Source organism: Oryx dammah, unplaced genomic scaffold (genome assembly GCF_014754425.2).
Source record: "Oryx dammah isolate SB20612 unplaced genomic scaffold, SCBI_Odam_1.1 HiC_scaffold_14, whole genome shotgun sequence".
Lineage (NCBI taxonomy): Eukaryota > Metazoa > Chordata > Mammalia > Artiodactyla > Bovidae > Oryx > Oryx dammah.
The window spans coordinates 9,806,041-9,819,338 of record NW_024070198.1 but is presented as its reverse complement, the minus strand read 5'-3'; the positions used below and the strand labels follow the sequence as shown (position 1 = coordinate 9,819,338).

Below are 13,298 nucleotides of genomic sequence, written 5' to 3'. Positions count from 1 at the left end.
AAGAGTTGGACACAACTTAGCAACTGAACAACAATAATTAGGTGAAATACTTATACACTGAAAACTGTAAGACATTAATGAAAGATATTGAGAAAATAGAAATAAATGTAGAGATATTCTGCACTCATGACAAAAAGAATTAATATAAACTTTTCATCTTACCTAAAGTAATCCATAGGTCCAATGCAAGTCCTATCAAAATTTCAATAGCTATTTTTTTAAATAGAAATAGAGCACACATCCTAAAATTTGTATGGAAACATAAAAGACCACAAAGAGCCAAAGCAATCTTAAGAAAGAAGAACAAAGCATCTCAGTTTCTGATTTCAAACTATATTTCAAAGCTATAGTAGCCAAAACAGTATGATATTTACATAAGAATAAACACATAGATCAATGGAAGAGAATTGAGAACCCAGAAACAAATGTGCACATATATGGTTAGTTAATTCATCACAAGAGAGTCAACAATGTAAGTAGGGAAAAAAAAAGAGACTCACTTCAATAAATGGCAACCCACTCCAGTACTCTTGCCTAGAAAATTCCATGGATGGAGGAGCCTGGTGGGTTACAGTCCATGGGGTCACAAATAGTAGGACATGACTGAGTGAGTTCATTTTCACTTTCTAAATGGTGCTGGAAAAACTGGACAGTCACAAGCAAAGAATGAGACTGGACGACCATATCCACTATGGATAGAATTCCAGTTGAGCTATTTCAAATCCTAAAAGACAATGCTGTGGAAATAAGCACTCAGTATGCCAGCAAATTAGGAAAATTCAGCAGTGGCCACAGGACTGGAAAAGGTCAGTTTTCATTCAAATTCCAAAGAAAGGTAATGCCAAAGAATGCTCAAACTACTGCACAATTGCACTCATCTAACATGCTAGCAAAGTAGTGCTAAAATTCTCCAAGCCAGACTTCTACAGTCCCTGACCTGTGAACTTCCAGATGTCTATGCTGGTTTTAGAAAAGGCAGAGGAACCAGAGATCAAATGGCCAACATCCACTGGATCATCAAAAAAGTGAGATTTCCAGAAAAACATCTACTTCTGCTTTATTGAAAATGCCAAAGCCTTTGACTGTGTGGATCACAACAAACTGTGTAATATTCTTAAAGAGATGGAAATACCAGACCACCTGACCTGTGTCTTGAGAAATCTGTATGCAGATCAAGAAGCAACAGTTAGAACTGGACATGAAACAACAGACTTGTTCTAAATTGGGAAAGGAGTACGTCAAGACTGTATAATATTGTATATTACCCTGCTTATTTAACTTATATGCAGTGTACATATAATATCAGTATATATGTGGGAGAAATATCAATAACCTCAGATAGGGAGATGACATCACCCTTATGGCAGAAAGCGAAGAACTAAGGAGCTTCTTGATGAAAGTGAAAGAAGAGAGTGAAAAGGTTGGCTTAAAACTCAACATTCAGAAAACTAAGATCATAGCAAACAGTCCCATCACGTCATGGTAAATAGATGGGGAACAATGGAAACAGTGAGAGGCTTTATTTTTGGGGGCTCCAAAATCACTGCAGATGGTGATTGCAGCCATGAAATTAAAAGAAGCTTGCTTCTTGGAAGAAAAGTTATGACTAACCTAGAAAGCATATTAAAAAGCAGAGACATTTCATTGCCAACAAAAGTCCATCTAGTTAAAGCTTTGGTTTATCCAGTAGTCACGTATGGTTGTGTGAGGTGGACTATAGCGAAAGCTGAGCACCAAAGAATTGACGCTTTGGAACTATGGTGTTGGCAAAGACTCTTGAGAGTACCTTGGACTGAAAAGAGATCCAACCAGTCCATCCTAAAGGAAATCAGTCCTGAATATTCATTGGAAGGACTGATGCTGAAGCTAAAACTTCATACTTTGGCCACCTGATGTGAAGAACTGACTCATTGGAAAAGACCCTGATGCTGGGAAAGATTGAGGGCGGGAGGAGAAGGGGATGACAGAGGACAAGATGGTTGGGTGGCATCACCAACTCAATGGACATGAGCTTGAATAAGCTCCAGGAGTTGGTGGTGGACAGATAAGCCTGGAGTGCTGCAGTCCATGGGTCACAGAGTTGGAAACGACTAGTAACTGAACTGATTGAACTGAACTGGTGCAGCTCCAGTTGAGGGCGTTCTGAACTGAGGTTTATTTTGGATTATCTGCTAGGTACATATCTAAGTGACTCTAGAAAATAAACACACAAAAACACATATATAAACTTAGAAATACATTCAAAAACAGCTTAGAATTACGTTGTTAAGTTCCAGTTCAAGTGTCTAAGTGCTGCATACTGGAAGGATATGAGCTACAAGGAAACCATTCAATATCATGGTAATCCAAGTTTATGCCCTGACCAGTAACGCTGAAGAAGCTGAATGGTTATATGAAGACCTACAAGACCTTCTAGAACTAACACCCAAAAAAGATGTCCTTTTCATTATAGGGGACTGGAATACAAAAGTAGGAAGTCAAGAAACACCTGGAGTAACAGGTAAATTTGGCCGGGGTACAGAATGAAGCAAGGCAAAGCCTAACAGTGTTCTGCCAAGAGAACGCACTAGTCACAGCAAAACTATCTTTCAACAACACGAGAAGACTCTACACATGCACACCACCAGATGGTGGAAACCAGAATCGGATTGATTATATTCTTTGCAGCCAAGATGGAGAAGCTCTATACACTCAGCGAAAACAAGACCGGGAGCTGACTGTGGCTCGGATCATGAACTCCTTATTGCCAAAATCAGACTGAAATTGGAGAAAGTGGAGAAAACCACTAGGCCATTCGGGTATGACCTAATTCAAATCCCTCTGGTGGCTCAGAGGTTAAAGCATCTGCCTTCAATGTGGGAGACCTGGGTTTGATCCCTGGGTCGGGAAGTTCCCCTGGAGAAGGAAATGGCAACCCACTCCAGTATTCTTGCCTGGAGAATCCCAAGGACGGAGGAGTTTGGTGGGCTACAGTTCACGGGGTCACAAAGAGTCAGACAAGACTGAGCGACTTCACTTCACTCCCATGACTATATAGTGGAAGTGTCAAATAGATTTAAGGGACTAGATCTGATAGACAGAGTGCCTGATGAACTATGGATGGAGGTTCATGACATTGTATGGGAGAGAGGAATCAAGACCATCCCCAAGAAAAAGAAATGCAAAAAAAAAAGCAAAATGGCTGTCTGGGGAGGCCTTACAAATAGCTGTGAAAAGAAGGGAGGTGAAAAGCAAAGGAGAAAAGGAAATATATACCCATTTGAATGCAGAGTTCCAAAGAATACCAAGGAGAGATAAGAAAGCCTTCCTCAGTGATCAGTGTAAAGAAGTAGAGGAAAACAACAGAATGGGAAAGACTAGAGATCTCTTCACAAAAATTAGAGATACCAAGGGAACATTTCATGCAAAGAAGTGCTCAATAAAGGACAGAAATGGTTTGGACCTAACAGAAGCAGAAGATATTAAGAAAAGGGGGCAAGAATACACTGAAAAACTGTACAAAAAGGATCTTCAAGACCCAGATAATTACGATGGTGTGGTCACTCACCTAGAGCCAGACATCCTGGAATATTAAGTCAAGTGGGCCTTAGAAAGCATCACTACAAACAAAGCTAGGGGGGATTATGGAATTCCAGTAGAGCTATTTCAAATCCTGAAAGATGATGCTGTGAAAGTGCTGCACTCAATATGCCAACAAATTTGGAAAACTCAGCAGTGGCCACAGGACTGGAAAAGGTCAGTTTTCATTCCAATCCCAAAGAAAGGCAATGGAAAAGAATGCTCAAACTACCACACAATTGCACTCATCTCACACGCTAGTAAAGTAATGCTCAAAATTCTCCAAGCCAGACTTCAGCTATGTAAACCATGAACTTACAGATGTTCAAGCTGGTTTTAGAAAAGGCAGAGGAACCAGAGATCAAATTGCTAACATCTGCTGGATCATAGAAAAAGCAAGAGAGTTCCAGAAAACATCTATTTCTGCTTTATTGACTATGCCAAAGCCTTTGACGGTGTGGATCACAAGAAACTGTGGAAAATTCTGAAAGAGATGAGAATGCCAGACCACCTGACCTGCCTCTTGAGAAACCTGTATGCAGGTCAAGAAGCAACAGTTAGAAGTGAACATGGAACAGACTGGCTCCAAATAGGAAAAGGAGTACGTCAAGGCTGTATATTGTCACCCTGCTTATTTAACTTACATGCAGAGTACATCATGAGAAACGTTGGGCTGGAGGAAGCACAAGTTGGAATCAAGATTGCTGGGAGAAAGATCAATAACCTTAGATATGCAGATGACATCACCCCTATGGAAGAAAGCGAAGAACTAAAAAGCCTCTTGATGAAAGTGAAGGAAGAGAGTGAAAAAGTTGGCTTAAATCTCAACATTTAGAAAACTAAAATCATGGCATCCAGTCCCATCACTTCATGGCAAATAGATGGGAATCAGTGGAAACAGTGTCAGACTATTTTTCTGGGCTCCAAAATCACTGCAGATGCTGATTGCAGCCATGAAATGAAAAGATGCTTACTCCTTGGGAGGAAAGTTATGACCAACCTAGACAGCATATTAAAATGCAGAGATGTCACTTAGCCAACAAAGGTCTGTGTAGTCAAGGCTATGGTTTTTCCAGTAGTCATGTATGGATGTGAGATTTGAACTATAAAGAAAGCTGAGCACCAAAAATTGATGCTTTTGAACTGTGGTGTTGAAGAAGACTCTTGAGAGTCCCTTGGACTGCAAGGAGATCCAACCAGTCCATCCTAAAAGAGATCAGTCTTGGGTCTTCATTGGAAGGACTGATGTTGAAGCTGAAACTCCAATACTTTGGCCACCTGATGCGTAGAGTTGACTTATTGGAAAAGACCTTGATGCTGGGAAAGATTGAGGGCAGGAGGAAAAGGGGACGACAGAGGATGAGATGGTTGAATGGCATAAATGACTCTATGGACATAGGTTTGGGTGGACTCCGGGAATTGGTGATGGACAGGAAGGCCTGGTGTGCTCTGGTTCATGGGGTCGCGAAGAGTCGGACACAACTGAGTGACTGAACTGAACTGAACTGAACTGATGAGCTACAAAGTAGCATATCACTTTAGAGTTTGTACATTGTGAATAAATAAACTCATTCTCATGGTATATAACTAAACTGATAATTTTGAGTGATGATAGCTGTCAATGTAGAACAATATTAGTAGCAAAACATGGTATGAGCTATATAACTTTTTACTATCCTATATACTTCACATATATTAACTCATTTGATTTTCACAGAAATTCTTTTTGTGGATAAGGAAATCAAGATGGAGGAGTTTAAGTCTAATGCAAAAACTGAATTTTAATTGAGGCTTTTAACCTGAATCCATACTCTTAACTGGGCTTCCCCGGTTGGCTCAGTGGTAAAGAATCTGCCTGCCAGTACAGAAGATGCAGGTTTGATCCCTGGATTGGGAAGATCTGTTGGAGAAGGAAATGGCACCCCACTCCATATTCTTCCCTGGGAAATCCCTTGAGCTATAGTCCATATGGTCACAAAGAGTTGGACACAACTTAGTGACTAAACAACAATAATACTCTTGACTATTTTATGATACTGCTTTTTGTCACAGATTTTTTAAACATCAAATCAATGAAAAGCAAGTGAAGTAGTAGACAAAATGTGTGGAAAGGTCTTTCATAGATAGTCTCTCTGAATTAAGTTTTAGAAAGTTTATAGGCATGACTACCAGCATTAAAGAGCTTCCCTGGTTCCTCAGATGATAAAGAGTCTATATGCAATGCAGGAGACCTGGGCTCAATCCCTGGGTCGAAAGATCCCTTGCAGAAGGGAATGGCAACACACCCCAATATTCTTGCCTGGGAAATTACATGGACAGAGGAGACAATCCATGGGATAACATAGAGTTGGACACAACAGAGTAACTAACACTTTCACTTCATCAGCATTAAAAATATTTGAACTAATATTTATTCAATGTCTAGACAATTTTTTTCCCCTGCAGAGAAGCTTGTCAAATTATTTAGCTCTATGAAACAGTGGAAACAGGGTCAGACTTTATTTTTTGGGCTCCAAAATCACTGCAGATGGTGACTGCAGCCATGAAATTAAAAGAAGCTTACTCCTTGGAAGAAAAGTTATGACCAACCTAGATAGCATATTCAAAAGCAGAGATATTACTTTGCCCACTAAGGTCTATCTAGTCAAGGCTATGGTTTTTCCTGTGGTCATGTATGGATGTGAGAGTTGGACTGTGAAGAAAGCTGAGTGCAGAAGAACTGATGCTTTTGAACTGTGGTGTTGGAGAAGACTCTTGAGAGTCCCTTGGACTGCAAGGAGATCCAACCAGTCCATTCTGAAGGAGATCAACCCTGGGATTTCCTTGGAAGGAATGATGCTAAAGCTGAAACTCCAGTACTTTGGCCACCTCATGAGAAGAGTTGACTCCTTGGAAAAGACTCTGATGCTGGGAGGGATTGGGGGCAGGAGGAGAAGGGGACAACCGAGGATGAGATGGCTGGATGGCATCACGGACTCGATGGACGTGAGTCTGAGTGAACTCCGGGAGTTGGTGATGGACAAGGAGGCCTGGCGTGCTGCGATTCATGGGGTCGCAAAGAGTTGCACACGACCGAGAGACTGAACTTGACTGAAGTGTCCTCTCACAGAATTTTACTAATTTTTCAGGTAGTCAAAAGTGAATAGAGCTTTTTATATACTTTTTAGACATATTGTTTCCTTTGTGGTGCAATAGGGTATTGGAGGAGACCTGGAGGTGGTAAATCTGGGAACAATGACTTGTGATTTGTCTTGAGCTTATCTGCACATTATGAATAGAATTCTGAAGCTACTTCTACTTCTTCTAAAGCACCATTTATAAGTGATGATGAGACAAGTAATCAAAAATGTTGCTTAAAAATTCAGAATAGAAATTTCAATGAATACAAACCTTGTTCAAGTTCTTCTAGTCAAATCCAGTCAAATCCAGTAGTGGCAAACAAGGCATTTTTGTAAAGGAGATTCAGTGTGTTTTGGAAACACACTTCAGTAGGGAGAAATTGTTCAAAATTTGTGTGAGTAGAGCAATTTTGTTGCTTTATATAAAAGGTTATATTTTGTTATCAAATATAATCTGAAAAATAAAAACATCTTTAAAGCTTTGCAAATATTAGGGTGCAGAAAAGACTCATTCATTTGTCTAGCTCTTAGGAAAAGGCTTGGAAAGACAAGGGTATTTGATGAGGGGTCTCTGAGTCCTGGCCTCTACTACCTGTCTACCACTGCGATTTTCCCCTCTCTCTCCTTTTCCCTTCCTTTCCTTCCTCTTCTCATTTATCTTGGAGCAGGTGGTTTAGACTTCTTATGTGATTTGTGTTGTTTTTATTTCCTTGTCTTGGGGTAGAATTATAACCTTGACAGATCTGTGTGGATGCTTGCTAAAGATCCACAAAGGAGCAAAAACACTCCCAGTCAATGCTAACACACAAAGCAGTTATGAAGAAAAAAAAAAAAAAAAACAGGGGATCTCATAAACTATCATGGGCATTCAAACATGGTCAGCGCTATTCAAGAAATAATACAATAATACAATAATTTCTATTCTTGGATGTAAACACAATAGACCACCAGGTGTGTTTTTGTTTTTGCTTTCCATCACTTTGAAATAAATGAGCAATTTGATATCTTAGATCCAGAACATCACATACCTTGAAAATGGAAGAAGAAATAAATGCAAGTTTCCTAAGTGGGCTTTTGTTTTATTTCACTGTTTAAACTGGAGCTAATGTATAAAAGGTTTCGATTTTTTTAGCTAGCATGGGATTGGTAGAAAAGGCAATAAAACCTGAAGCAGAACAACAAGGAACACGTGAAAAGGTGTGTGTGTGTGTGTGTGTGTGTGTGTGTTTTATGTGTAACATTACTTTGGAGTTACTAAATGTGCCACCTGAGATAACCTGAAACTGACAAAGTGATCAGATTTTTGTTGCTTCTCTTGGGACTTGAGGCTGGAAGTTTTCATTTTCCCTTTTTTTTCTCCCATAGAAAGTAGAAATATAATTTATTCCAAAGATGGCAGAAATGAGAAATTCCTCCTGAAAATATACTTTGGTATAACTCTGATGAGACAGATTTTCTCTCTGAACATGTTCTCCTCCTGACTGCCCCATTGGAGTATCATTGTCTTGTAACAATTTTTAAAGCATTTCAATAAATCACATGCTGTGAGGAGGTAGAAACCATCTTGAGATTCACAAGTTCTAAGGAGAGTAATGTTATTTCTCAGAAGAACAGCATTTTCTATTTCAAAAGAGTACATAAACATTTTATGGAGACAGCAGAGTTTAGATTACATAGAGATGTCATCCATCCAAGGGTAAAAAAGTGACAGGAAAGGGGGTTGGGGGAGACGGGAAGGAAGTTCAAGAGGAAGGGGACATATATATACCTATGACTGATCCGTGTCGATGTCTGGCAGAAATCAACACAATGTTGTAATTATCCTTCAATTAAAAATAAATACATTAAAAAAAGAAAAAAAAGTGCAACATTTTAGACCAAGATATATAAATGTGGTGGGTCAGGCTTCAGCAATACATGAACCATGAACTTCAAGCAGGTTTTAGAAAAGGCAGAGGAACCAGAGATCAAATTGCCAACATCCGCTGGATCATCGAAAAAGCAAGAGTTCAAAAAAAAACATCTATTTCTGCTTTATTGACTATGCCAAAGCCTTTGACTGTGTAGATTACAATCAACTGTGGAAAATTCTTCAAGAGATGGGAATACCAGACCACCTGACCTGCCTCTTGAGAAATCTGTATGCAGGTCAGGAAGCAACAGTTAGAACTGGACATGGAACAACAGACTGGTTCCAAATAGGAAAAGGAGTACATTAAGGCTGTATATTGTCACCCTGCTTATTTAACTTCTATGCAGAGTACGTCATGAGAAACGCTGGGCTGGAAGAAGCACAAGCTGGAACCAAGATTGCTGGGAGAAATATCAATAACCTCAGATATGCAGATGACACCACCCTTATGGCAGAAAGTGAAGAGGAACTAAAAAGCCTCTTGATGAAAGTGAAAGTGGAGAGTGAAAAAGTTGGTTTAAAGCTCAATACTCAGAAAATGAAGATCATGGCATCTGGTCCCATCCCTTCATGGGAAATAGATGGGGAAACAGTGGAAATAGTGTCAGACTTTATTTTGGGGGGGCTCCAAAATCACTGCAGATGGTGATTGCAGCCATGAAATTAAAAGATGATTACTCCTTGGAAGAAAAGTTATGACCAACCTAGATAGCATATTGAAAAGCAGAGACATTACTTTGCCAACTAAGGTCCGTCTAGTCAAGGCTATGGTTTCTCCTGTGGTCAGGTATGGATGTGAGAGTTGGACTGTGAAGAAAGCTGAGCGCTGAAGAACTGATGCTTTTGAACTGTGGTGTTGTAGAAGACTCTTGAGAGTCCCTTGGACTGCAAGGAGATCCAACCAGTCTGAACATCAGCCCTGGGATTTCTTTGGAAGGAATAATGCTAAAGCTGAAACTCCAGTACATTGGCCACCTGATGCGAAGAGTTGACTCATTGGAAAAGACTATGATGCTGGGAGGGATTGAGGGCAGGATGAGAAGGGAATGACAGAGGATGAGATGGCTGGATGGCATCACTGACTCAATGGATGTGAGTCTGAGTGAACTCTGGGAGTTAGTGATGGACAGGGAGCCTTGGCGTGCTGCGATTCATGGGGTCGCAAAGAGTCGGACACAACTGAGCTGAATGAACTGAACTGAACTGAACTGAATGTCTAGAATGTGTGTGTCAAGGAAGGTGGTCTGGGTATGGAGGTAATTGTGCATCTAGAGGAGTTCTCTTCTTGACCTCAATGACTAAGCACTGGTGAGCAGGACTTCTTCCTCAAGGCTAGTGATGCTTGAGGTACCAGATGGCTTCATTTCTCAACTGTGGTCCCAAGAGAGGATTGAGTTGGGCCAGAATTACAATCAGCTAAAAGAGATAGCAGCAAACTGAACAGGTCCCTAACATGGTGATGATAACTCTGTAGTTGGCCACTTAGAGATGAACCAGGGCACCAGGAAGCCAACAAAGCCCCAGAACACACTCATCACAATGGGAGGCATGGTGAGGCTAGTACATGCCACAGTTGTGGTGCAGTCCTGACCCCAAGGCTTGAACTTTTCAAAAGTTATCATTCTTCCATCTGTCTTTAGAAAATACGCCAACCTTAGAATACTCATATGGTAACAAAACATTATCATTTATGTTTCATGCAGGTTTTGGTGAGTTTAAATTTATCTTACCTCATAATAACAATACAATTAATTAATATTTAGTATGAGTAGGATAATAAGTGGAAATGGTAAAGCTCAAATTTGAAATCTGACCAAACAGAGTTTGAAACCTGCTTTTATGGTTTGTAGCTTTGTGACCTTGGAAAAGTCATTTATACGCTAAGTGCCTTAGTTTCCTTATCTAAAATATGAGTGAAGTCGCTCAGTTGTGTCCGACTCTTTGCAACCCCATGGACTGTAGCCCGCCAGGCTCCTCTGTCCATGGAATTTCCCAGGCAAGAATACTGGAGTGAGTTCCCATTTCCTTCTCCAGGGTATCTTCCCAACCCAGGGATCGAACCTAGGTCTCCCAGATTGTAAAGGCAGGTGCTTTACGGTCTGAGCCAGAGAAATCATACATTCATTTATTACAAGTGCAATTCTGAAAAAGATTTTAAAACAGCAGAAAATATATGGAAGCCACTTATAAAATTCTCGATATTTGGCATTAGTAATAACCAGAATCAAACAGAAAAGATGCAAAAATCTCCCAATCATACAGAAACAGGTCTATCTAGGTAACACCCTATGTCACCATAATTTGATTACTCTTTATTTTCCTGGACCTTGAGCTGTAATTTAACTTTAAAACAAAATGTGTATATAGTTACAATAATAAATGCTTCTTGAGGTTATTTATGAAGTAATTGAAATGAATTTTGTAAAATACTTTCTAGGATACTTGTCACCTAGTGAATACTTGACAAATGAGTAGCCAAGATAATTCCAATGGCTATTTACAGTAAAAATATTCAACCTCTGTCTGCTTTTAATTGGTTTCCTGAACAGTATCATATAAATAGATTGAATTGTAAAGAACCAATAACTTAAATTTTTACAGTTGAATTACAAGGGAAAATCCCTTCCTATAGTTGATAATGATATACCAATGAGACTCAAGAAGGGCCTGGAAAAAAAATTCTAATGTAGACAGCTTCATCAATTATAAAATATGCAGCCTGATTCCATTGGAGGAAGAACAGTCTTTCCACAAGCACTGTGCTTATTAATGAGTTCTTTATCTGGTGCCTAACTCTGAAGATAACAGCCTGCAAATCACCCAGAGTGAGTAAGAATCACTCACAAGGAGCCTGAGTGGGTGTCAATATGTACCTATGGGGTAATATATACAATATGTACATCTCAGAATAAATTTAATCCCATCTTAGACACAATTCTATCAAGGATACTTATCTATCACACACACAGCAGATTGGTTGGAAGATGTAAATTAGAAGGCAGAAACAACTTCCCAAAACTTATGAGTATGGGGACACAATGAGGAACTGTCCACTTGTGAGAAAGAATGTTCAAAATTTAAATACCCCAAAGAGTGGCAGATTGGATATTTGGTGTCAGGACAAGCAATTCTAAGTCAATAAATCCTAAGGAAATTGTTGCATTGCTGCTAAATGCAATGTTTTTAAGATACTAGATCGTCAAAAAAGGTTAAACTATGTTCACTGTGTTCTATTATTAAAAGCAATGGAGTTGATCATAAGTTGAGGTAGATTTCCACCCAAAATAGCTAAATTTGGGGAAAGCTTTGGAAACAAATGGTGTACATTTTAGTAATCTAGAACATTTCCCATCTTTTAACAAAGCATTTGAGTTTGTTGTTGATCAAGTGCTTTTGATGCTGTGCTTCACTGCCCAAATTTCTCTCCAAGTCTGAGGGATTTATTCACCAAAAGCCACAGGAAATGTTCTGAGTTTGCATTTGTTCAGGGGAACTGAAGGTTGTGCTCCCTTAATGGAACACCCTGCATTTCATGACTGGTTCAGAAGTGAATAAAGGACCAGCCAGTTTGCTCCACTACTGAAGGTTCCCCAAAGCCTCCTCATACAGAGTTGGCTGAGGCCTTTTGAGGACTGCATCATTGCCAAACTTTTCTCTTTGCCTCATCCTGTTTCTTCACCTTTTGCTTAAAAGTGCTTTTCTAAAAACAAAACAAAACCCCAGTATCTCCTTAGGAACTTAACCTTTTGCACAATGGCAAAAACATTGGAAAGCCCCTCCTCACTGGCTCTCTTCTTTGATTAAAATTCTACCAGTGAGATTCTTGTTTTAGGATGAACAAGCAGTAGGAAGAGGATTTCCACAATTTCACCAGTTTCATCCACTTCCCTGTGTGTGTCCAAATATGGATATTGTAATTGCTTAGAATTGTAGTAGGAAGTAATGTCACGGGCTAACAGCGAGGATCAGCATAAAAAAATACACCATTATTTCTCTCTACTTGCTCCTCCTTCCACCTTATTTCTTCCCTTTACAGATTCTTTCATGGTCTCTTAAAAAATTCATCTGTTTATGCATTTGTACCAACCATTTCACCAAAGTTGCTGTTATAAAGATTCCCCTAGAAATTTCAGCCTGCCAAAACCAACACTTAGTTGTCAGACTTCATTTCACATACTAACAAAGCCTCTTCAACGATTGACAACATTCTTTCATGATAACACTTTCTCCACTTGTCTTATAGAATACCAGATTCTCCTGGCTTCCTTTATGGTTGTTGTAGTCATTACACTGTATGATGAATGAAAAGCAAATTCATGTCTGAATTCCACTGTCATCATTATTTTCGAGCATCTTTACTTGTTTCCTCCTACCTGTCTAACTCAATTGTGGCCCAGGGCTTAGTGCTTGGAGCCCTTCTCTTCTCTTCCTGAAGTCACTACTTCAGTTATTGCATCCTGGCTCATGTACTGATGACTCGTATTTTGTGTTTTTAGCCCAGTCTTGCCTCCTAAACTCTGGATTTGTATCTACAATTGACTCATTGACTCTCCACTTGAATCTCCAGTAGCATGTAATGCTTGGGTCCGGAACTGAGCCTCTGCTCTCCCCACCACATCAGCTCTTCTCACTGTCTCCCTCATTTTGGCTCATGGTGTCTCCATCACTCCAGGTGCTCTGGTCACAAATCATGGTGTCATCCTTGACTC

At 39.7% G+C, this 13,298-nt stretch overlaps 1 pseudogene; it reads right to left on the bottom strand.

The window, feature by feature from the left end:
• Window positions 1–9,838: 9,838 nt before the first annotated feature.
• Window positions 9,839–10,211, bottom strand: LOC120873986 (annotated as a pseudogene).
• Between the last annotated feature and the right edge of the window lie 3,087 nt (window positions 10,212–13,298).